General features: G+C 35.6%; 1 pseudogene across 1 annotated transcript in view; it reads left to right on the top strand.

Moving 5' to 3' along the window:
* The first annotated feature begins 2287 nt into the window (after positions 1–2287).
* The window catches only part of LOC143235670 (cell adhesion molecule Dscam1-like), a 79992-nt pseudogene continuing 58188 nt past the window's right edge, over positions 2288–24091 (top strand). Inside the window, exons 1-2 of the transcript XR_013019348.1 lie at positions 2288–2306; positions 3880–4208. The product of XR_013019348.1 is annotated as a cell adhesion molecule Dscam1-like (transcript). The remainder of the gene's footprint in view (positions 2307–3879; positions 4209–24091) is intronic.

Here is a 24091-nt window from a genome sequence, read left to right as displayed (position 1 = left end):
CAACTCTGTTGGTTTTTCCTAGTGAAAAGGGAGCGAGTTGAATGGTTAGCGTGGAAGACTGTGAACCTGAGGTTTCGTGATTCACGCCGACTTACGGTATTTAATAAAAATTCGCGCTCCACATTTTGCAGCCGTGGATGAGTTATAAGAGTAACGGTCAAATTTCACTAGTAGCCCAGGATTTGGCGATTGGTGGTATCAAGCACTCTACTTTTCTCCAGTCTATAACAGACGGTTATAATAGGCTTATAATGATAACATCTAGTTTCAATACCCGTGGACGACAGATTACAGAAATGTCGTTATGTAGTTTTTGTGCTTAGCAATAAAGAAACAAATTATTTGCTCTAAATTTAAAAAAAAAGAACTAGTGAAAAGTGATTTATTTACTTTTAGCCGCGGCATTACGGCTCTGAGGTTTTCTGTTTCTTTTGTTGTTATTTTTTTAAGTACAAATTCTCACATCATAGCATTATTATTTCTAGACCGTCGTTAGATCTGATTACAGTTTTTGAATCAGGAGATCAAACCCTTTCGAAAGATTTATGTATTTAACCACGTCCAGAGTCTTAAACATTAATTTCCTCTAATCCTGACTAAAACAATTTGTATTTGAGAATAAGCTGGTAAATATCCTGATGAGTATATTTGTTTGTTTGAAATTAACCACAAGTTTACACAATGGGTTATCTGTGCTCCGCCCACTAAGGGTATCCAAATCCGGTTTCTAGCGCTGTAAATCCATAGATATTGGCCCGGGATGGCCAAGCGTGTTAAGGCGTGCGACTTATAATCTGAGGGTCGCGGGTTCGCATCCCCGTTGCGCCAAACATGCTCGCTCTTTCAGCCGTGAGGGCGTTATAATGTTACGGTGAATCCCACTATTCGTTGCTAAAAGAGTAGCCCAAGAGTTGACGGTGGGTGGTGATGACTAGCTGCCTTCCCTCTAATCTTACACTGCTAAATTAGGAACGGCTAGCACAGATAGCCCTCTAGTAGCTTTGTGCGAAATTAAAAAAAAACAAAACAAACCGTAGATATTCCGCTGTGCCACTGGGGAGGGGCTCTCATGAGTAATAAATTTGAACCAGTTGTAGGTACGCCTGAAGAATAAAACATTTGTGTGCAAAATGACTGATGTATATGTGATACATACTAAGAGTGTTTTGTTTTTTTTATTAGTATAGCAAATTTAGTAGTCGCGTTTATCATAAGCATCAGTTGACGCGGAAAGCTTAGTTTTACTTCGTGCCTTTCTTGAGCTTGCCAGTTCTTTGCTATTGCTCTGTTTCACACTTTCTAAAACGCATTTGTCTCGGCTGTTGAAATATGGCTGGTTTGATTAGCGATAACACCACAGACAGCGCCTTAAAACGTTTTGGAACTAAACTAAGAACCGTATTTATAGTCGCAATGATAGACGCTCGAAAAATATCATAGGTCGTGGTCTTCATAGAAAAAAAAAATAGTTTTAAGAATTTAGGGCTGAAAACGTTTTAATATTGTATTGTACCCTAAAAATTGTAAGACGTAGTTTAAATTTCAGGATTCCTGATTAATATATTGTCAATATATATTTGTTTTAAAGCTTTTATTTATTGTCAGAAATCACTTATATATGGAGTATATTCGAGTAACCATTTGTGTACCCATGTACGAAAAAAAACAATCAACAATTAATGAAAATCATTGTGACCCTAGTTTTACAACTACAGAAAAAATTTTATATATATATGTGTTTACATGTGCATATAATAAGATATTATACAGAGGCCCGGCCAGGCCAGGTAGTTAAGGCACTCGACTTGTAATCTGAGGGTCCCAGATTCGAATCCCCGTCACACCAAACATGTTCGCCCTTTCAGCCGTGGGCACGCTATAATGTTATGGTCAATCCAACTAACTATTCGTTGGTAAAATAGTAGCCCAATAGTTGGCGATGGGTGGTGATGACTAACTGCCTTCCCTCTCGTCTTACACTGCTAAATTACAGAGGAATAGCGCAGATAGCCCTCGTTTAGCTTTTCGCGAAATAAAAAAAGAACGTTTATGTTCATCAGCTCTAAAATTATTTTTACGAGTTGTTTTAGCGTAGGATATCTCTAAAATGCATAAACGTTTCTATATTGACTAATTCATCACAGTGTAATATGGATTCCGTTTACCCTTCAAGCTGAGATGAAGTTTTATATAACAATAATCATTATTGATCACAGTAGTGTTACTAGTTGGCAGTATATTAAGTCACGTGCTTTTACGACATACCAAAATAAAGCTCTTATACATTATGTTCGTACGGTTGCTAGGTAAGAATAAAAAATCGAAAATAAAAAACATCATATGGATCGTATGGGACCAAATATATTAGTGAAAACTCTTCATTATGAAATTGATTTATTTCGTAGTACAAGTTAAATAAAATCATATTAGATGAATATATACAGGCCAAATAACTCGTTTAGGGTTACTTTGTTTGTTTTACTTTTTCGCGCAAAGCTGCATGAGGACTATTTGCGCTAACTGTCCCTAATTTAGTATTCAAAGAGTAGAGAGAAGGCAGCTAGTCGTTGACAGTTCTTGGGCTACTCTTTTACCAATGAATAGTGGGATTAACCGTTAAGTTATAACGATCCCACGGCTGAAAGGGCCAGCATGTTTGGTGGAAAGGGGATTCGAAATCGCGACCATCAGATTAGGAGTCGAGCCCTCTAACCACCTGGCCTGACGATACGTTATGTGATTCAAAGAATAAAATAAGATATTTTTCACACTTATTTATTTTCGAATCATACATACAGGAAGTAAATAAATAATATGACATTACGATATCAAGAACTATATTTTTATTCTAATTGTGCTTTTATTTGAGAATTGCTTAATGAGAATTCTATCATTTTTACTTATCTTCACATGGACAGTTTTTGACTTTCATAACGATAAATAAATATCATTTTTTTTATTTTAGTTGTTTGTTTATAGCTAAGCACAAACAGCTACACAACGGGCATTCTGTGCTCTACCCACCCAGGGTATCGAAACCCGGTTTCTAACGTTCTAAGTTCCCCACATTACGCTGTGCCACTGTGTTAAATAAAAGTATTTGAAATAAAATGCAAACGTAAACGAAATATTTTTAGTTGAACAAAAGTAACCTCTGGTGAACAAAATGAGAAACATTATACAATATGTATTTTATCCACTTACAATTATGACGTCACTATTTTGTATTGGTAAACATCATATCGTGTGCGTGTCAATTCAGTCTAACGATGACGTTTTAATTGCGGAGATAGGTTTTATCTTTTATATTTCTTAAAAGTTTAAGTATAGTAAATGAATTTCAACGAAACTATATTAAGATAAACATTGTGTTATCTCTTTTATCGTTGTTGTTTTTGTCTGTAAACTATGTTATTCAGAACATGAAATATTGCACTAATGTGGGTAAAACCACATGGTAACACATATATATAAGATCATACGGGTTCTTTAGGCCTATTACATAATAGTTGCAGTGGACTGAAATAATGCTTTCTCTTGTGTTTAATCAACTGGTAAAGTTTTTAGTGATTTTAATTTTATTAAAGTCTTTATTTGAAAGCACTTTCTATGCTTCTGTCGTTTTGTATTTGCTATTTTGACTCAATGACACAGCGGTTTCTTATCAGGATTCGTTAACTTGTTTTGCTGGATGTATTTTTTCTTTTTGCTTTAGTTCTTTGTAACTAGGTTCGTGACCATCATCAAAGAAATTTGCAACAACAACAAAAACATTTTGGCGTGTTGCTAAGCGACGATGAAGCTCTTTTACTATTTGAAAAAAAACAATACCATTGTAATTTTTGTTCGCGGTTCACTAAGCAATTCGTTTTATTTTAGGATTTTCTGGGGTTTCGTCTCAAGAAACAAGTCGAGGACCACGGTTCCTTGAGGAACCCCGGGGTTGGTAGAATTCGATAATAGCAGTGGTGCTGTAGTCCCTTGTAAAGCCGAAGGAAAACCTGTTCCATTCCTTAAGTGGGTCTTGCAAGATGGATCACAAGCACGTGATGTTCCAGGATTACGTCATTTCCAGCCGGATGGATCACTCGTTTTCCATTCTTTTCGAGCAGAGAAGTATCAACAGGACGTACACGACGCCATCTATCGATGTATTGTATCAAATACAGTAGGAAATATTATTAGTCGGCACGTACGAGTGAAAGCTTGTAAGTTATTTTTCTCGTTCCTTCACAGTGCAACTAGTTCTGTTTATTTCTGATAAACAACGTCTAATGGGAGGTTGTTGTAAATGTACCTTTCTCACTAGCAAAAATATTGTAATCTGTTAAGTGCAGACGTTAGTTTGTAATGTTATCAGTTATATTGGATTTTCTGTGTATTTAGTGTTGATTATTCACTTACGTTATACAATTCAGCATTATCCCATAAGTACGTTTAGTACCTCAGTTACTCTATATCAATTGTTAGAGCATAAGGGTCTAGTCAAAAGTAACGCAATCATAGTTCTTAATTTTCAAGAACCTCTTATAAAGGGGAAGTTAACTATATAGATCACAACTGAAATAAAACAAATTCTGTTTGTTTTCTTTAATTTCGGGCAAAGGTAAACGAGGGCTATCTGTATTAGCCATCCCTAATTTAACAGGGTAAGCAGCTAGTCATAATTCTTGGGCTACTCTGTTTTACCAACGAATAGTGGGAATGACCGTAACATTATGTAAATGAACCCAAAAGAAAACATGATCTTATAACGCATTGGTTTATCAGTTGAACCTCTTCGTCATTAACGATACTTTCGGCCATAATCCCAATAACACCTCATCAACTTTGACCAGCCTGGTAAGATTAGTCTCATTCTAAATTTGTATGCTAATATAACAGTCCGAAACAATCTTCAGTAGTGTGAAAATTAATAATGATAATGAAGAAACAAGTAATTATCGAAAATATTTTAAATTTATGACCAATACTGACCTAAATTTAAAGAAGAATAGGTTATGCCATTCAGTTGATGAACTGTATCTACCATTGCATTATGTCAAAATAAAACTCTCGTAGCGATTACATACTCTTACACGTCATTCTTGAGCTCTCGCATTTTAGTTGATCATTGCAAGATAAATAAACTCACCGCAGAACGATTTTGAAGTTTTGCAACTCTCAGTTGATCAACTTGCTTTTAACAAATAACATCACAGCGTCAAACTGTACAGTGAAGCCTTTAACATTGTTCTAAGATGTTTAATCGCTCAGATGATCTCAAACTACGTTATATGATTTTTGAAATTTGAAAATCCATAAATTCCATTCCACTTCTATTACTGTTTACTATGCATACAATTAAAATAATTGTAACGCATTCTCGTCAAGATAATTTTGCAATTAATTTATTTGTCAATAATCCATCGTGAAACTCATTATTCAGTTTGAGCTATTAGAGTTCAATCACATGCATTCAAAAGTCCTCAATGTCCCATCAATCTGCAAGCATTTCTTAATATAAACAAATTACTAAGTTTGGGGTATTTCACTTCAATCACTTGCCAATAACTCCCGATATATCATAAATCTGGAATTCCTGTTATCTGAAAACCCAATGAAATTTCTACACACGATATTAAGTAATAATGCCTTCTATACAAATGATTGCGTTGATTAGATTTTTCCGTTTACAGTTAAAGCAATCATTCTACAAGCGAACTACTAGACCAGTTATAGTGCTTATAAATTCATCTTGCTTGATTACAGCTATGTGGAATTGATTTTTACGTATTATCACGTTCGAGGTTGAATGAAGTTATAACAACGATTAACTGTCAGATATTAGTAGCGAACTTGGTATAATACAAGCTTTAATATTTTATACGATGTGTTTCAAACTCATTAACTTTCAATCTCGTAAAGAAAAAACAAAAATAGTCCGCCACATTTTTGCATAATCTATTAAATTGTTTTCTATTCAAAATTCTTACTGCAATACATAACCACTTAATTATAAAACCTAAATCACTAATGTAGTATTACATGTGTATAAACCGACCAGAATAACTTTTGGTTGTTTAAATCGCAGCTACATAACGGGCTATTTATTCTGTGCTCACTGATAGGAATCAAGCCCCAGATTTTAGAGTTATAACTTGGAAACTTACAAAACCCTTTTCTAAACAAATCATTTAATCTTTGTAAATTATTTCATAATTTGTCTTGCGATGTAAGGTTTAATAACTATATAATTTGTTTTTACTTGTTTTAAAGTTATGTCTAACAGAGAGACATTATTTGAGACAAGTAAATTCCACGTAAACGAGGAAGTAGTCGTAAAATAGTTAGGAAACGACGCCTACATTGATATTAATTTATTTTACCATCCGGAGATGGAATACAGTAATTTATCGTAGAGACCAGGACATAACAATACTCAGTGTATCAACGAACATATATATTATAGTTCCGTAAGCTTCTACTTAATGACAAACGGAAAAGTTCGAATAATTAAAACTTCCATGTTCCTTTACACCTTGTGACTTTTTGTTTTCATGTACATATTTTTTACACATTTCATTCAAGGTTACAAGATTCATGTGACTTAAATATGTTTCCTGTTTAATAATAGCTTTATATGTTCAGGATATTTAATTATAGTAGATATATAATTAGTTAATAGCGACTGTTACATTTCTATAGTATAAATTTGTTGTCACCCTCTAGTACAGCGGTAAGTCTACGGATTTACAACGCTATAATCAGGGGTTCGATTCCCCTAGGTGGACTCAGCAGATAATTCTTTGCCATGAGAAAACACAGACATACCTATAATCTTTCGTATACAACAACCTACATGTTCATATCTGTTGTCAGTGGCTGAAATTCTGTAACCTGTCAGTTACCATCTATACTTAATGAAATATCACTTGAAACTCATTACGAAAATTATTTATGCACCTCAAAGAAGCCTTATGACTATTCTACTCAAGTGGACACTGGACAGTCATCGGATGGGTCAAAACGGGATCATTATGGAGGGTTATTACTTGCTTGTTACTTACTTGTTTATTCTGAAATACAATGCTACGTTATGGGCTATCGTTGTTCTACACATTTTGGATATGGAAGCCCAATTGATTTATTTATTTTTGCGTTGTAAGCCCATTGACTTACCTTGAGCCACATAGTGGTAGTTGTGGTACAGAGCCATTCTGAACTGATACCAGTGTTTCAAAGTAATGTTAAAAGAATGTGTAAAAATGTATCTCAGGACGATTGGTAAGGGTATTAACACTTTTACTAACAAAGCAGAGAACAATGTTTCGATTTTCCTAGGTCATCTTCAGGTTAACAAAAATAGAGATTGCAACTGACCGTTTCTGGGTTTCTCGTCATCAAGAATGTGTAATTGTTTCCAAATCAATAACATAATTATTCATACACCTTGAACAAAGCAAACAATTAACCATAACGAAGGAATACGAGAGTTCGCTATAGCTGCAGTCGTGTGGTACTCACTTCGAGAATGAATCATGTGTTCGCAGCCGTAACTGCATTTTGTAGAGGCAGTTGAAAAGAGATTCGTAGGTTTGGTCCGTATGTCAGGCGACAATATATAACAGCAGTTGTATCAGAAACATATCACGTAGGCCAATGACATGCAGAGCAATAAGCTCTTTATTAGTGACTTGACCGTCATCGTACGACTACATAACAGTCGTTTACCATTTTAGAGAGAGAGAGAAGAAATCCAGATCCCGCCCTATTTTCATATAGAAACATAGCCCATGTTACAGAGTATTAATGATATGGAATAGTACAAGAATAAATATTAGTGTGCTTAGTCCTACACAAAGATAGCACTAACGTCACAGATTATAGAGATTACATCAGTATGAGGTGCAAATGGCCTTGATGAATTGTATCTCCCACTCTTACCATGGTAAGTAAGTCAAAACAATCATTGAAGACAAAATGGAATGGCTTGCAAAATTTGCCAGTCTTAAACATTATTAAATGATTGAAATGTTCTTAGCGAGCACGACACATTTTGTCTGGTGATTGCTGATAGTAAAGACTTATTAAAAATGGGCTTTCATGGGAGTGATCAAAGGTACTTATCTGGCACGCAACAAAACTTGATGTTTGTGGTGGCCATAATGCATATCGAAGTTTGACCTTATGATTTATAAAGACATAAAGCTATTGACTTCATGAACCGTAAAATGTATAAAGCTACTGACGTCATGAACTGTAAAGATAAAAAAGCTACTGACGTCATGAAGCGTAAAATGTATAAAACTAATGACGTCATGAGCTGCAAAGATGGTATATTCCTCTAACAATTTGTCATTGAGAAACTTAGGGTCCTAGAATGCCAATTATTTGCATTTCAGATTATAGGATAGATTTTACAGACCCGCAAACTTCATAAAAGTTGTTTTGGTTTTAATGACACATTTTGTTTTATACAAAGATTTGGAAAATAATATTCTTCTTTTTATGTCACTGAACAATATTTTTACAAATTGTGATGAAAACATTCTGATTCAATTTATTATTTCATATACCCCAATGATTATTTTTTATTATTACGTTTGTTAACAAAAATACAAACAATGTGAAGAAAATGGAAAAATTTTGATGTCAAACGAATATTTATCATCATTCATTCTGATATCTTTCTATGGAATCTACGTCTTTTAGTCTCAGAACTACGTGCTATGGTCTTTCTTTCATGTATTGTGTCTGGAACATCTCGTTTCAATGACCAGCAGTAATCAGCCATGATGCTAATGTTTCATCTTCCCTGATACCTCCTCTTCATTTCCCTAATGTCTTGATGAAACATTTCCCCCTGCTCTTCGCTGATGATATAGAGATTTTCAAGGAAATAGTCATTATGTGAATGTAAGAAATGAACTTTCAAGCTCATATTACAACCCAACCCTTTGATGTTAACAAGCATGTTATCGACAATATTTTTGTTAGTTTGGGTAATGGTTGTTCCCTAAAAACTTGTCAATAACATCTTTAGAGGTAATCCACGCTTCTTTTCCAACTTCTCTCATTGTTCTTTTGAACTGTTCATCTGAAGTCAGTTTCCTAACCCGAGGACCAACAAAATTTCCTTCTTTAAATTTCTCTTCTGAAAAAGCTGGAAATTGACCACCTAGGTACTTGAAACTGTCGCCATCTTTGTTTAAAGTCTTTACAAACTGATTCATTGAGCCAAGTGTTACGCGAAGTGGAAGTAACAGGACTTTCTTTGTGTCAGCCAAACTTTCGCGTTCAATCTTTTTCGATCCTGACTTTGTGTGGTCGTTGCTTCCTAATCCAGTGCTAACTTCGTTTTCTGCTGCCCATTCACACGAAAACATGGAGTGTTAACCCAACAACATGCAAAGACTTTTAATTCTCCACAGAGTAACCAGATATGTTATTTGTATTTGAACTTACTTAGAAGTTCAAGATATTTGTCCACTTCTTTCAAATGAATAAAATGAGTGATAGAAACAGACGGATATCTGTTACCATTGTGAAGCACATCTTTTACACTTCTTTTAGAGGAATAGATGAACAATCACCACTCATTTGTTTCCTAGACTGCAGTTCCCAGCGTTAGTATTAATTCAGTAATATGGTTGCAGTAAGCCAGTGAACCTTCTTGCGAAACGTATGATATATAGTCTTTCTCACGATTTCTGTACCATTAAAATGATGTCCCTGGATAAATTAAATCCTTAATATTGATTTTGGACTCCGAAATATCTGAAGAATCCTTTGGAAGGTCCAAATCAGTAAGTTCAGCTTATATGAAAAGCTGTGGTTCGTCAGACGTTTCGGGTTGAAAGCAATCCCTGCCATCATTTCTGTTGACGTAAGATTAAGAATCAAGTGAAACTATAACAAGAATCCCATATGAAGTTGGTACAGACAGGTACATCAGGCTCATAAACAACAGATTTAAGGTTGGGATAAAAAATTTTCCTTTTATTTCGAGTGTTGCAGCCTTGCACATTACGTGAGCAAACATAGCAGTCATCTCCGCGGTTTCTAGGCTCACGTTAGATCATTGGTATTCGAAAAGGCAAGTACCTTCTCTAACCTTTAGTCCATTGTTTCATCTATTCGACACAAATAGTGCAACTTTCTGAGAAGCCCATAAGATTTATTCCAAAATACGCGTAATACGCTGTCTTGAAGTATAACATATATACTCTTCAAAACAAGAAACGCAAAAGGGATATTTTTGTTATTTTAAAGAGAAATATATGTAATAACGTTACAAGCTCAGAGTATGTGATGTTACACGTGATAAGGCACTGAGTGTCAGACCAAAATGACAATAGAAGTTGTGCACTTTCAAAACGGAGGAAAACATTGGATTTTTTGCCCAAACGTATGCGTGTCTAATAAATTTGTTTGAGAGATCTGCATGTTCTGCAAGCGCAACATGTGCAAAATCCCTATAAAAGTGACGGGTTCTCGGTTTCTATAGCTCAGTGTTGAGCCACCGACACGCAATACAGTTACGCCAAGACTGACTGAAACACAACGCAACAACGCCATTGGTTGTGGGAAGCAGTCGAATCTCGATCAGATGTTGCCAGAGCTGTGAATGTCCACCCAAGCACCATTACAAGGCTATGGAATCGTCACCAACTACATGGATCAACTCGTGACCGTCCACGATCTGGCAGACCTCGTGTGACCACGCCCGCACAAGATCGCAACATCCGGTTACGTCACCTTCGGGATAAGACCACCACTGCGACATCTACTGCCTCAACCATACCAGGGCTGCGTAGGATTTCCCATCAGACCGTACGCAACCGTCTACGAGATTATTAGGCCCCATGTGCAACCCATCATGGTGAACGTCAACGACGTTTTTCAACATGGCAACCCCTGTCCTCACACAGCCCGATTCACCACTGCCTTTTTGAGACACCCCAACATCAACGTTCTTCCCTGGCTCTCCAAATCACCAGATTTAAACCCCATCGAACATCTTTGGGACGAGTTGGACCGACGTCTGCGACGGCGGCAACCTCAACCGCAGACTCTACCTCAGCTTGCAGCAGCTTTGCAGGCTGAGTGGACAGCCATTCCACAGAATGTGATTCGTCATGTTATCGCTTCCATGGGCAGGAGATGCCAAGCAGTTATTGATGCTCACGGGGAGCATACTCGTTATTGACGTTGAGTGACGTTAAACTTCACCTAGTGAGCGTGGAATTCGCCTTTGCAGACTTTGGATGTTCGGCAGTGAATGTGCAAAGTTTCACACATATCATACAGAACTACCCGGAATAAACTTGTTAACAATTTGTCTCATATTTTGCCTTTTGCGTTTCTTTTTTTGAAGAGTATATATATATATATATACAAGCAAAACTACTCGCCCTCAGTAAGGTGAAAAGTTTAAGTTAATCTATCAATTTAAATTATTTCATGGATTTTGTTTCTTTATAACACATTTTCCACAAATATAACAGAACGTGTATGGATCATTTACAAAACCTCTTGTTGCCATAGTGACGAATAAGTAATATTGAAAATAAAAAAAACAATGTCAAATTTCATGCATGAACAATTGCTATCCAGAAATGTCACGTCATTAGGTGACAATATATAAGCTCGTGGTGTGATTTTCGTGGCTTCTAGAACGATCTATAAGACTCTCACGTCGCGATTGGTCAAGCGAAATCTGTAGCCAGTGGTTGTCAATATATTAAACATAACAAAATATAGCCCGATTTCAATGAAAATTATTCACTTATATAAAAGTACGTATAATGTGTTGTAAAAAAATCTGTACGTGATGTAAGTAAATAGATATTTTTAGATTCAGCGTACACTAATTTCTGTATAACATATAAAATTGTCAATATAATAAAACTATTGCAGCTCTAATTCAATTAAATTGGAGGGCGGTAGAAAATAATCCAGAGGACCTGTGATAAATAAGCTATTATAAGTTCTAGTTATTTATAATTATTTTGTCCAACTCGTGTATGTGTGAATACATATTACAATTTACATGCATAAATCAAGTTATATATGTGTTATAGCTATGTGTAAGTTTTAAATTGTATAGTAATTTGAATTAAGGTCACTACTATTTTCTGTTTAGTTTTCATTTATGAATTACTACACAAACAAAATCAATTTATTATACTCACGTATAACAATGATGTATAATAAACACAATATATATAATACAATGAAAAAGTACCCGTCCCCAGCGTTGTGAATAGTTTAAGTTAATATATAAATTTAATTCATTTTGTAAACTTTAAAAGGTAAACTGTATTGCATTCTTGGTGTCACTCACAGCCAAAGTTCTATGCTATTTATACAATCCACTCCGAAAAGTAATTGTTGAACATTTCAGTCATGTTAAGAGCCGCTTAACAACATCATACAATAAATCTATATTTTTAGTCTTTAAGAGGTCCAGACATGGCCAGGTAGTTAAGGCGTTCGAATCGTAATCTAAGGATCACGGGTTCGAATCTCCATTACACCAAACATGCTTGCTCTTTAAGCCGTGGGTAGCAAAATCTGACAGTATCTGGCATGATTGAAGCATCTGCAATGACAGTTGAGCAATTGCGGGTATTGCGAACAGAGGAAAATTACAACAAGATATTTGATGAAGCTGAGAAAAAGGTAACTTCCCTAGATCTGGTGCCTATTGAACTACCACGCATTCGCAGACCCCCCAGAAGGATCACAGGTGATGGCTCAGCACACCATTCTGCAACAGCTAAAGATTACTACAGAAACCAATATTTTGAATTTGTGGACACAGTCGTAGAACATCTGACCACTAGATTCAGTGTAGACAACAATGACTTGAGGCAATGTCTGGCACTTGATAACATGATCACATCCGGCAAGATTGACAAATCTGTTATAAACTTCTATTCAGAAATCTCTGCACAACGGCTCGAGTTTCAGTTGCCCATGTTCAAAGGAACAACAAATTCTGAAAGGTGAGAAAGATGCTTTCTGTAAAATGTATGAAACAAGCCAGCAGACGTTTAGTAAAGTGTTTCTTCTCATGAAAATTTTGCTTGTATGTCCAGTATTCAGCTGCGAAAGTAAACGCAGCTTTTCTGCATTAAGACGGTTGAAGACGTGGTTAAGGTCAACTATGTCTCAGTGCCGCCTCAACCATGTGGCAGTTTGTCACATTCACAAAGATAAATATAGAAGAGCTTATCAAAAAATTCATAAACAGTTCATTACATAGGAGGTCCACGTTTGGAAACATGTACACTAGAGGACTAAATGAATCTTACTTCAATGAAAAGTATGAATAATTATGTGCTACGTTGTATTGATGTGTAATTTTCAAGAGTTCGCAAAGACATTTTAATTATTTTTATCAAACAACATAAACAGTTTTTCAGTAGATATAAACTTATCAACAGTAATTACTAATTTTATTAATATTTGAAAACGTAATTCATACAATGAAAGTTATTAGTAACCTTGTCAAGTATAATGGCCATCTTTTATACTGTGCAGTGTGCAGGAATAAATTCATGTGGCAGTTAATTTGTGACACATTTGTCTTTATTCTATTAACATTTTGAAAACTGTTCACAACACCTCACTTATACAAACCTACATGGAAACCTTGAAGTATCGTGGCAACAAGATTACTCTGTGACTGCATGTTTACAGCTTTCAGGTTCACGTAATCAGAGATTACCAATTTACAAATTGAACAGTCCACATAAGTGGTTGTAAAAATCATCCCTCCTCCCATCGGGTGTGAAAAACCTACGCTCATGTCTGGAACTCTAGACGGGTCATTAGATAAGTGTAACCAAATCGTTTACTTATCTCTGGAACTCTAAACAGGTAAGTAGATGGATGTAAACAAACCATTTATTTTTATCTGGATCTCTAAATGGGTAATTAGATAAGTGTAATAAGATTGTCCCTCATTGGGATGACAGTAAGTCTTTGGATTTACAACGCTAAAATCAAGGATTCGATTCCCCTCGGTGGGCTAAGCATATGGCACGACGTGGCTTTGGGTAATTGGATAAGTGTATATAATCTATGTTCTTTTTTTTTTTCACAGTAGCACTAGAAATATTACTAGATGATTGCTCAGATGGTTTGATACTGTCTTCCAGAAAATTAATTATTTCTATTCATGGGAAAGTAAAAATTCCAATTTTAATATAAAATAAGTTGAAACAAAATAAATCGCATTCTAGTGAAAAAACAAATTTTCGTACAATATTAGTTATTAGATGAATAATGTATCTGGCGTGTTTTTGTCAGTGGATAATTCACCATAGATGGCCACGTCGTTAGGGCGCTCGACTCGTAACTTGAGGGTCGCGGGTTCGAATCCCCGTCACACAAAACATATTCGACCTTTCAGCGTTGGGAGTGTTATAACGTGACGATCAATTCAACTATTCATTGGTAAAAGAGAAGCCCAAAAGTTGGCGGTGGGTGATGATGTTTAGCTGCCTTCCCTCTTGTCTTACACTGCAAAATTAGAGACAGCTAGCGCAGATAGCCCTCGAGTAGCTTTGCACGAAATTCAAAACAAACATAATCTCGTGTAACTTTGCTCAAAATGCAAAAGAAACAAACAATCTTTAAGTTACGTCACGTTTTGAAATCTGAATTATGGTGGGATTAATTTCTAACAGCTTAGTATAGAATATCCTACTTACGAAATAAATTTGACATCAGCATTATTTATGCCTGTTCTACAGCCACTTGAAATGTGAATGTTGAGCTTTGCCTGCGTGCACAGCTTTGCAAACGAGATACAGGCGAAAGTTCGGACAGACACCAGAGTTTTCAAAATTTATAAGTTGAGCTAATCAGATTAACATCATTGTTACAGCGTGTACCAGGCTCATTAAAAACACACCAAATATTACGTTCTAGCAGTAAGAGTGTTGTATGTGTAACAATTTGATGTTACCTATCACGGTTGATTAAAAATACGAAGAGTTCTTATATTTTTATTCGAAGAAGGATGACATTTCTAGCTCGCTCTCTTCTTCAGATCATACAAAATTAAAAATTAAAATACAAAATTCCACGTAAAGCCGAGCAAAAAAGATAAGTAGAAATGAAGATTTACTGACATACAAAATCTTTCTACTTTTGTCGTTTGTCGAAAATATATTTGAGATTACCTTAGCTTTCCAGCTACAGCGCAGATTTACTCAGGCTGTTTCCGTCTTATAGGATACTGATTAATGTATAATTACGTTTCTATATTACAAAGTATATACAATGAGTAGCTGAGATGTTAAGTGAACGAAAATAGTAACTTTCTATTAAACCAGTCTATACATGTCCAGCTAGTTCCTTGTAATCTGTGCTTTATTTGATGTTACCTTTTATTATGAGTGTCGAGTAAGATTTAATATTTAGAGAGATAAGATCGATATATTAAAATTATTTTGAATATAAAAATCAGCAAGTCGGGTGATAAACTCGATCGATAAAAGGTATCAATGGACTAGAATGCATCGGAACTACATCTTAAAATTGTTTTGTATTCTGTAGGTATTTTTTTACCATCGAAAATTCATTGCTTTTGGGTTTTACGTAAAAAATTCATACGTTCGGGCCATATAAATGTGTTCAATCGGGGATTTAGAATTTTAAAGACGGGAATATCCCTTGTGCTTACTACTATTGGGAAATAAAGGAATGTGGATCAACTTGGGCTATGAGGACTATCAATAGAGAGACTGCAACAAGTTGTACTCCACCCGAGCTATACAACTTGAGATATCTCGTACCAGTGAGAATACATGAACAAAGCGTTCAGTGGCACAAGATGATCGTGTAACCCAGGCAACAGCATGGAACCCAGTGAAGAAATATCTCTATCTGGAAAAGAAACAAAAAACACATGTACACAAGTTGCATCCGCAACACATCAAGCATACATGTACCTTGATTACTGTAAACTCGTACCATTTTCTACCGGTCAGTTAGTTGCTTTGCTCCAAAATATGCCAAATAAACAAACAACCTACAAGTAAATTATTTAAAAAAGTTTCTAAAAGTTTTACACGGTATGTCATGAAAATCTTCGGAGGAGTTCATAATCATCGCTGGATGCAGCACCAGGAACAAGTTATGGATCCAGAGAGTAAGTGTCCTGGATACATTGTACCACACAGGAATACCAGTTTTGTAAAGAAACAAGGTTCACTATGATAAGACTTTCAGTCATACCTCCTGTTAAATCTCGCATGCCTCAAACAGCGGAAGAATCAAACAACTATGAAGACAAACTGATCAAAACATCACAAGTGAATCCCCTGGGCTTATGTGAAATCAAACTGTTGAAAGAAGTGCTGAGAAACCACCGTGTTCGTGCACTGCGTGGTTTATGGAAAGAGCACAGAGAGAAATTACGTGTTTTGGACATAACAGTCTTACGACAGAGTTTTTTACAATGGAAACCAAGCTGTTACGAAAAGTAATGAGTCAAACTAAGGTGGTTTAATTATGGCTAAAGTCCATATATACAGGTTGAATAACAATCATGTCGTATCCACACTGTGAAATTGTCCACCTCCGTGATTTCACGACCATGTCTTGTAACATTTTCTAAATTGGTAACATGGATGGTATAAAAATTTTGTATTTCTATTAATCTTGTATATATTTATATTTTTAAATGAAAATTGCGTTAGGCTTTATATTTGGTTCTTAAACACTAGTCCTTTTTTTGACTTCATCATATGTCTGTGGAATGACGTGCGTACATTTATCAGTCATTATTAGTTTGTAATTATCCTTGGGCCTGCATCAATCCCATCTTTAGAGCTTTAAAAAAATCATTCTACTGAACCGACTTATTCTGCGTGTACGTCTGTGGTAGTTTTACATGTAACGTGAACTCAGAGTACATTCCAGTGTGATGAGTTCCAAGCGTAAAAATCAGCCAGTAATATTATCAGTTGCTACTTCGTGCTGTTTCTATGTCTTTTTAACCTACTTAATTAAACTCTATGTAAGTGCGTGTACAGTAAATATTCGATTTTATACGATGGCATATTCTACCACAATTGCTACGTAGAAACGACAAGCTTTGTAAGACTGCCAGATACAAAAGTGTCAGTTTATGTCAGAATAGTATATTTCTAGGCTAAGCTGAATAATATTACATTTATATTTTGTTCTAATCCTTTCAAGTTAATGTTTCAGTTACTCCTAAATTTAAAGTAGGTTTGAATAGTCTTTTCAATATCAATATTGAAGATTTGGCTTTGCTAATAAGCCCAGGGATGATAATACAACATTTCTAAAATATTTGTGGATGTATGTTTTTATTTGAGATTTAATCTCGCACAAAGATACACACGGCTATCTGGGAAACTAGTCACATCCGGACAATCCTATATCTGAACGTGATTCAACCGTCACTCTTACAATATACCCAAGACACCGCACTATGTAGCGTTGTTTTTGGTTTTTGTAGAAAATATTCGCGAACTACACACAGTATGGGAGTTCACAGTCCTGGAACCAAAGACCGCGCTTGACCAGTTTCTGGTACATGCGCGTTCTTCATTCTTAATAATATAATCTCATGATAGAAACCAAATGATAATGTCATGCCAATATGAAATGCGAATGGAGTGAAGGCAGTAGACAAAGAAGTAATAACAGCCATGCATCTCCAACTTTACAAGTAAATACGTCGTTTATTTTCGATACGTTCACTCAAACCACTATTTAATATTACGTTATCTCTCAATTTCCTGGAAGTATGCTCGTAGTTACTGAACCATACGTAGAAATAACAATTTTATTTTAAAAGAACTTGCACATACACAGAAGAAAAAGCATCTCTAATCATCAGAATGTAAATCATAACGCCACTGGATTGCATGCCACTCTAGGAAGTAGACCAATCAGAATAATAAATGAGATTTTCTCCCTCTTTCCCCCAATTTACGATTACATCCCCTGAGGTCACGCACAATTTGATTGTACAAAAAAGCACAGTTCTAATGTAAGATTAACACAATCATAAACTAAAAAAAAAAGTGCGTTTTTAAGGTTAGGTTAGCACACTTTTTCGTGAAGAAGTATGATTAACTGTGCTGTAGTTTATTCAAGTGTCCAGAATATTCCATTTCACTGATTGAACTAATATCCTTTGTAAGATCTAGCAAGGCGGTTTTTATTCTAATTTGGAGTATTTCTCTCTTTCTTGTTTGCTTTGTTAAAAAAAAATACGAGGCTACTAAATAAATATATGTGTCTTTTTCTTCCTTTTCATTAGTATTGGATAATAACGGTACAGAATAATGATCATTAAACTGCCCTGCTCTCGGCATTAATATTTTTTTACATATATTATTATTAAATTGGCATACAGTAAACCGTCGATACGGAAAGCTTAGACCGGGAGTATATCTTTTTATGTCTTATCCAATTCCTTGAATTTACTCAAACATCATTATGTCAATAAATTACTGAAATGTGCAAAAAATTTTCTCCAATTACGAGAATAGAATACAAATATTAATGATGTGTTTACACTTGTTATACAGATAGATGCATTTGTAAAGGTAACTACACTAACCTGCTATGGCTGAAGTAGCAGGCTGATAGTGATATACACTATAATAAGTTTTAGACATTAAGTATTCTATTCCATGTTCAAAAAAGAGACAGTGGAGTATAGATCACGAGGCCTGGCATGAGCAGGTGGTTAAGGCGTTCGCCTCATAATCCAAAAGCGCGAGTTCGAATCCCCATCGCACCAAACACTCTGGTCCTTTCAGCCGTGGGGGAAGGTTATAACGTTCCGGTTAATCCTACTATTTGTTGGTAAAACAGTAGCCCACAAGTTGGTGGTGGATGGTGATAACTAGTTGCCTTCCCTCTAGTCTTACACTGCTAAATTAGGGACGGCTAGCGCAGATAGTCCTTGAATAGCTTTGAGTGAAATTCAAAAGGAAGCAAAAAAGGTCATGAAACGTTACGCCAGCTGGCTCACTTTACAGTTCTAAATTAAATGTTTTATTTCTGTTCGATGACGACAACAAATTTTGTATAGGTGTACAGAAACGTTGACTTAACTTGTTGTATGATAAGGTATAGCGAAATAACTGCATTCAGCAATATATAACTTTAATTATTCCACCATTAAGGGCAAGAAAAGAAAATGTGTGAGTGTATGCTATTACAAAAGAGTAGAATGTGTGGAAGTACACGCTCACAGAGACACGTCTTCAAAACACAACAACTGATTATACATACCGAGGGACAGAAATTGGTTCCTTCTGTCTCTCTGCCCTAAAATTTATCGAATCTTTGTGGCTATACCAAAGTAGTCCCCCACTGGTACAGCGGTAAGTCTGCAGATTTATAACCCTAAAATCAGAGGTTCGATTCCCCTCGGCGGACTCAGCAGATAGCCCTATGTGGCTTTCTGATTTCTCCTAAAGTATAGGGTTCGATTCTCGACTTCCATAAATCATCACCACATTCATAATCCGTAATACTACTAGAAACAGCATCGAAAATATCGATCTGTCAGTTTGTTCAGAACTTCAATAAAAGTCATTATTTTAAATATAGTAATACATGGTGTGAGTGAAACATAAAAACACTTTTTTTGTATTGGAACAAAGTACGTGGTGTATTGTTTGTCTGTTTTTGAATTTCGCACAAAGCTACTCAAGGGCTATCTGTGCTAGCCGTCCCTAATTTAGCAGTGTAAGACTAGAGGGAAGGCAGCTAGTCATCACCACCCACCGCCAACTCTTAAGCTACTCTTTTACCAACGAATAGTGGGATTGATCGTCACATTATAACGTCCCCACGGCTGAAAGGGCGAGCATGTTTGGCGCGAAGGGGATGCGAACCCGCGACCCTCAGATTACGAGTCGCACGCCTTAACGCGCTTGGCCATGCCAGGCCAAACGTGGTGTATGAGAAGCCAGGAATCAAAAAACTTGTGCGTTATAAGAAGTTTTACAAAAAGCTAAAGTATAATTACACATGTTAAAATTGTTCAATGTTCTCTTGATTAACCCTCAAACTAATGACTTCTTTACTGACCGTTTAATAGATGTAAAATCAACACATTCAGTAATTTTGTATTGTTTTTCTCTATTAAAAAAGAACATTTGAATGAAGTCATCCATATTCCATATCAAACAAAGAGGATATCATATGAGGAATTAATAGGTTGAACTGCAATATTGACAAAATTTTATTTCATTTTTGTATGCTCTGGAACAATCGAAGATACCAGGGCGGGGAAGCATAGTATTATTGCTTAATGATGTCTGAATTTTGCCTCACAGTGCACGTCTAATTTGTGACAGTGAAATTTCCATGTTTATTATGTATCATTCTTTGGCAACTTGCCAATAGCAGTGAATGATCATTTTTACTCCCCTGTAACTACAGTACCTTACACCCCTCATCTTGTAGTTATGAAACTTTCAAATTGGTCTTTATATTTAGAATCTACACAATCTACTCCGAATTAAGAAGGCTATAAAAACGCTGACAATATGTAGGTGCATTAGATTTTGAAAGAAAATTAGAATATTTTAAAATTGTATAAGCATTCAAACCCTTTGTTACTGCAACCCGAAATCACTTCAAGTGCGAAAGAATAGTTTGAAAGGTCACAGCATTAGTGTGTTGGTCTCTGGCTGTGCATAATCAAAGTGGTTTAACATGTCTTCAGAGTAAATGTATCTGAACTAACTATGAAGACTAAGGAACTTTCCAGATAAGGCATGGCCAGGTGGTTAAGGCACTCGACTCGTAATCCGAGGGTCGCGGGTTCGAATCCCCGTCACACCAAATATGCTCGCCCTTTCAGCCGTGGGGGCGTTATAATATTACGGTCAATCCCACTATTCGTTGGTAAAAGAATAACCCAAGAGTTCGCGGTAGGTGGTTATCACTAGCTGCCTTCTGTCTAGACTTACATTGCTAAATTAGGGGCGGCTAGCACAGACAGTCCTCGAATAGCTTTGTGCGAAATTAAAAAACAAATAAATAAGTGAGTGGAAAAAGATTACTGATAAAGGATAATCTTAACTCTTCTATAGAGTTTGCAGCAAAGCATGTAAGTAATGCTACAGACATGTGAGGGAAGGTTTTGTGGTCAGACGAGACAAAATTCAGCTTTATGGCTTAAATTTAAAACGTTATGTCTGACGTAAGCCCAACACAGCACACCACCCAGTCGACACCAACACAACTGTCAGTCATGGTAGTGCCAGGATCAAGTAATTGGGATGTTCCTCATCAAGAGGATCTGTAATGTTTGTCAGGAATGAGGTAAAGATGGATAGTTCCAAGTACAGGCAAATCCTAAATGAAAACCTGCTTGGGTCAACCATGAATATAAAATTGGGTCAAAAATTTACATCTCAGCATGATAAGAATCTAAAATGCAAAGCCAAGGCCACTGTGAAATGGTTTTAAAGAAAGAAAGTGAATCTCCTAAAGTGGCCCAATCAGAGTCCTGACTTGAATCCAGTGAAACATTTATGACGAGATTTGAAGATTGCAGTGCATCAACGATCCCTATCATTCTTGTCAGAATTGGACAATTTTGCCAGGAAGAATGATCAATAATTATACCATCCCATTGTACAAAGCTGTTAAAGACCTATCCAAAAAGACTTACAACACTACTTCCTGCCAAATTTGTTTCCACCAAGTATTGACTTAATTGAATACTTATGGAATAAGCGAATTTCAATTTATATATTTTCTTTGCAGGTTTTGCTGACATTCAAACTCCTTCATACGTAACGTATATTACCGTCTTACAAAAGATATATATATTATTGTCTTACGATAGATGTGTATTTATATGTAGATTACTGTCTTACGATAGATGTATATATATATATATATATATTTGTCTTACGATAGATGTTTGTATGTATGTGTATATATATATTAGTCTTATGACAGATGTGTGTGGATATGTACATATGAATATATTTGTCAGTGTATATATATATATATTACTGTCTTACGATAGATGTTTGTATGTGTGTATATATATTGGTCTTATGACAGATCTGTGTGCGTATATATATATACACACAGTGTATATATATATATCACTGTATTACAATAGATGTGTGTATATATATTACTGTATTACAATAGATGTGTGTATATATATATACATTATTTTCTTATGACAGATGTATATATATATATATTACTGTCTTACGACAAACGTACAAACATGTGTCCTCGCTCTAATATAGAAAAAGCTATACTTATATTTTGTGGCTGAACACATTGAAAACAGATTAATCTGTCAAACTATCAGTGACATGAATGAGTCATTAGAATTGGTTAATATTTGATGAATTACGATTTGAGGATTTTGTTAGTATATGAATGTTTAGAGTAAAATACAACTTACATGCCTCTTGATTAGGAACATATATGCTAAGTAGTATCAGATTGCTTGGTCTTTCTGTTTCCTGAATCTTCTAAATTTCTGCCTATAAGCTTCTGATATTAACTCATAAGCTTCAAAACTGTTTCTTTAACAATGTCATACTTACTACTTTGTTCTACTGAAAGTGCCGAAAATATTTCCCTGGCTTTACCAATCATTACCCTCTATAACAGCAAAGTTCAAACATTTTTATGCCATTTCCGACTAGCAGCAACTTTTGCAAACTGCAAGAAGTATTTATCGACTTTTTTTTCCTGGCCTTTTGCCACTAGTTTGTTTTTTTGTTTTGTTTTTTGAATTTCGCGCAAAGCTACTCGAGGGCTATCTGTGCTAGCCGTCCGTAATATAGCAGTATAAGACTAGAGGGAAGGCAGCTAGTCATCACCACCCACTGCTAACTCCGCATATTTATATACTATCATAAAACTCTAGAACTTTCTAGCCTTTAAAAAAAACTTCCGCACGTGAATGTCATCACATCCTTTCTGGAAAGTTCGATTCTAGTAACATCGCTGACCACTAATCTGCATTCCACTTTCGGCAGTTTATAAATTTCTAGACCAATGTCACGAGCGTTCCAAAATATTCAATAACTTTTCTGTGATTCACGAATATTCGATAAGAACCAGCCATATTAATTATGCTAAGGATGCTGACCAGGTATTAAGTTCAATATTAAAATCAGTAAGATTTACGTTCAACCATTACAGTGTTACTATTTACTATTAACTACCACTACCTAGTACCAGATTAAGGCACTAATAAGTCAAAGCGTCCGTTTCTAAATATTGGGCTACTTTATTCGAAAAGTGAGAATTGAACACCAGTCTTATAACGTATTGACGCTCCAAAAAGAAAATCACGATTCTGACGGATCAAAACGCATATCTCAGGTTCACAGTTCACTAACCTTCAGGCCGCGCCTGTTCTCTAAAAAGAAAAGAGTAAAGATTCAACTTCTACTTCAAATTTAAATCTTTTGTTGAAAGAGGACCATTATTTGTAGATCTTCCTTTGGAGGATAGCCTGTAAGTTTAGGAGTTTACGATGCTAAAATCCGTGGTTCGATTCCCTAGAGTGAAGAATGTAAATAGCCTATTGTGTAGTTCTGTACTAGTAAATCGACAACCTTTATCTGCATTGTAATAACCCCAACAAACGAAATTGTATCGTAAAGAAGCTTTCATATTTTTAGAAACTTCTGATATCACTGAATAAATATTTTATGTAAGCTCGACTGGGACTTAAATACATAAAATAATTTATTAGTGAGTAGAGGGAAAACAAACAAACAAACCGAAGAAAATATGTTGTTGTACAAAACCATTCAGAAAAGGTGCTATCACTAGTTTGCACGTACATATTATTTCCCCAAAAGAGCCAGAAGATTGCCAGGGGGTCACCTGTTTCAGCCACTCGCACTGCTATATAGTAATTGTTGTCTGTCATTCAGTTAATACACACTAAAATGGCGTTACATAAAAGGACGCTTAACGTTGCAAATTTGCATTATCGTGACGTCAGTAAGACGTGCACATACCATGAATCACGAGAAGAATTATGCATTCTGTAGGCTACAATACAGCATGACATGTAAACTTCAAAAGCAATAAT

This window comes from Tachypleus tridentatus, chromosome 12 (genome assembly GCF_004210375.1).
Source record: "Tachypleus tridentatus isolate NWPU-2018 chromosome 12, ASM421037v1, whole genome shotgun sequence".
NCBI lineage: Eukaryota > Metazoa > Arthropoda > Merostomata > Xiphosura > Limulidae > Tachypleus > Tachypleus tridentatus.
Note: the sequence above shows the minus strand (reverse complement) of the source record. Positions and strands in the feature narration are given on the sequence as shown.